Source organism: Meleagris gallopavo, chromosome 10 (assembly GCF_000146605.3).
Source record: "Meleagris gallopavo isolate NT-WF06-2002-E0010 breed Aviagen turkey brand Nicholas breeding stock chromosome 10, Turkey_5.1, whole genome shotgun sequence".
Classification (NCBI taxonomy): domain Eukaryota; kingdom Metazoa; phylum Chordata; class Aves; order Galliformes; family Phasianidae; genus Meleagris; species Meleagris gallopavo.
In genome coordinates, this window is record NC_015020.2 from 15701838 (window position 1) to 15704870 (window position 3033).

The 3033-nt window shown below is 43.4% G+C and overlaps 2 long non-coding RNA genes across 4 annotated transcripts in view; one reads left to right on the plus strand and one right to left on the minus strand.

The window, feature by feature from the left end:
• LOC109369276 overlaps positions 1–2392 on the minus strand; it is a 9989-nt gene extending 7597 nt beyond the window's left edge. For all 3 annotated transcript variants that reach the window (XR_002118151.2, XR_002118149.2, XR_002118150.2), the window contains exon 1: positions 245–2392. This is a non-coding gene — a long non-coding RNA (uncharacterized LOC109369276). The remainder of the gene's footprint in view (positions 1–244) is intronic.
• A 444-nt stretch (positions 2393–2836) lies between these two features.
• LOC104912399 overlaps positions 2837–3033 on the plus strand; it is an 8610-nt gene continuing 8413 nt past the window's right edge. The window contains exon 1 of the long non-coding RNA XR_794631.2: positions 2837–3021. This is a non-coding gene — a long non-coding RNA (uncharacterized LOC104912399). The remainder of the gene's footprint in view (positions 3022–3033) is intronic.

A 3033-nucleotide genomic window follows, 5' to 3' on the forward strand; every position in this document is an offset into this window, starting at 1 on the left:
TCTTCCCCACACAAATATTTCCTTTGAAATACTTTCAATGCCAGAGGCAGATCTAATCACTGGTCATAGAATCAAAGAGTCAATAAGATTGGGGGGGAAGCCAACAACAAAAAAACCAAACACACTTAATCCATTACCTTTTGTAATACAATAGAAAGATAGCAGAGCAGCAAGCAAAGGCACACAAAAATCTACTCAGACACAATAGCAGTAGATACAGAAATATGATAAAGACACTACTCACCCTCAGAAGATACATAAAGTCCTCAGGCTACACTCAGATCCCCAAAGAAGATGCTCTCAACTCAGACCTCAAATGAAGTCTGAGAATCCTGGCTCCACCACTACCAGTTACTCAGGAGCATTACTTGCACCTGAGCTTTCCTGGTTGGCCCTGCCTTCCTACCAGGTGCTCAATCACTGGCTCAAGCTGCAACTTAGCATTTCTACTACTCCTCTCACTGAAGATATATGCACACATTTAATTCTTAAAATAAGTTAAATGCTAAGAATAAAATATATCTGCACAACAGTTAGCATTGCATGGATAATTCTTGCCCTAAACAGAAAGGAGTGGCAAACACAGTCTGGGTTATTGAATAAAGTCTTGTGTTATGACAAGCAACAATATATATAATTGCTTATGAGCACTGATCAAGCTTCAGATTGTGTTTGCAGTTTTGTACAGAGGTCTCAGGGCCTGCCTTACTGATAATCTGTACTGCATAGTCCAGTAATTGTGTCTGCTTTTTGGCAGGCCTGAAGAAAATAAGAAAAAAAATAGCTGTGAGGTTCCAAATAGCTAGCACAGATGACAATAAATGACAGGTGTTAGATTTACAAGCTTTCCTTTCATTTCTTGTCCCAGATTTCTTCAGATAATGTAAGCAAGCAGATTTGTCATGGCAGTTCACCATTTATAATTACTGATGATTATGTCTACTATTAAAGACATCAAAGTCAGTTTGTTCTATCAGTTGTTACCAAATCGAATCTAGAATGCAGCTTTTAGAAAGGTCAGTAAAACTTAAAGCCTACTATAGGCAACCAAGCGGATGATCCTTGAGTGAATACAAACTGGCAGTTCTGCTGCAGATGATGGTTCTTCTACCTCAGCCATCTTACTATTCTGATCCTGAAAAAATGTTCTGGCTACTTCAGGTCAAAACCACATCTAAAACTGAGTGAAGGTGACAAGACCCTGAACAATATGTGGGTATGTTTCTATCATTGCTCCTCTTGTGTGCTCTTTCACGTTAATCCTTTGTCATGGTTTTATGATTTTTTGTTATCGATATTTCACATCATAACATAAATGATGCACTCACCAGGAGTTAAAGAGGAAACATCGTCCCAGGACACAAAAAGCCAGTTCTGGTGATACAGCAGCAGAGGCTGAACCTTCCGCCAGTATTCCATTATGTGTTGTTACCATGTGATAGATGGCAACAGGGGGCAGTCTGACAGAATGGCGCCTGACACAGAAGTGTGTATGAAGCAAAAGTGCGTCACTAAATCTCACTGCGTGGAAAGAATGGCAACCACTGGCCTTCACTGATGCTTGCTGAACATTTATGGATGTGAGCACAGAGGGGCAGTGTGTAGTGCATTTCAGGAGTGGTGACAGTGGCCATGGGTCATGTGCGCTGGTGTACATTTTGACAAGCCACAGTATGCAGCCTTGTGTCCATTGCCGGCAAAATTCTTCTCTAATAGAAATGACTGTGTTGAAAAACAGCATTTTGTAGCTGAGAATTTGCTCTGTCAAACAGAGTTACTCATTTTATCTGTGGTCATTTCCATGACAATAAATAGGATGCAACCCATATGTATGTGGCCCAAGACAATTCCTCTTCAGTCAGTGTAGCCCAGGCAAACCAAAAGCTCGGACTCTACGCACCATCTGCAGCACAGCTGGTTCCCTCAGGTCCTGGGTGCCTTTCTCTGCCGGTCCATTTGCCTGTGTTGCAGACCAGGCAGGAAATTCCCTGAAGGGGAAACTTTTCCTCACAGCTGCCAAAAGTCATCTCTGCTACTGATACATCTTGTTTTGGAATGACTCATTGGTGAAAGCAGCCAATGTTGTGGGTCCATCATTTTGTATCCTTCTTAGCCCTGTTTCATACCATTGTTACAATGAGAAAGAATGTAGCCCAAGGAAGACCGAAATGAGTTGAGCAAACAATCACTGCAGTGCCGAGCGCCCAGGCGAGCATTGCCAACCATGGTGTGTAAATAAACGATAGAATACAAATGACTCCATAAAACAAGAACATCTGGAGAATACAAATAAATTGTATCCTTCACACAACAGACATCAGTTTTGTTCACTCTATTCTCTCTGTAATGGTCTGTCCGAGCTCAGAAGGGATTTTGCCTATAGGGGCAGAGATGTGAGGTGTCAGTGACAGAATTCATTTAAAAAATATATATATATATAATAAAAAATATATATATATTTAATTGTGTTTGTAGACATCTACTGCTCAGGAAGGAACACCTAACGTTTGTGGGAATGTAAAAAGAAACACTGAAATTGAAAAAATAAATTTGACCACCCCAAGCTCAGCCAAGGTGTGTTGGTGAGTTGACACCACCTGTGGGGCAGCTCAGCCCTGAGGGGAAGAGCAGCAACTCCTACGAGGGATGGTGACCTACAGGTGACCACGGCCGTGACCTTCGGATGACCCCGGCCTGGCCACCTTCAGCTGGAAAGGGCGGGAAGGCAGAGGTGAGAAGAAAAAAGAGCGGGAAAAGAAAACGGCGGGAAAAAAAAGCGGCGTTCTGAGCTCCTATTGGCTGCCAGGGGGAGGGGGGGGGCAAGGAAACCTATATAAGGCGCATGGGCGGGAAACTAAAGAACGTGTGTTTACCTCAGAGCATGCGAGGAAGCGGAATGGTGTGAGGGAAAGGCAGCAGATGGAGTGCGAGAAGCCTTGGAGAACGAGGTGCGGCGAGGCGCGGCAGAACTGAGGAGCGAGTAATGAGCGACATGCGATGTGAAGAGCGGATGTCTGAAAAGTAGGAGGAGGG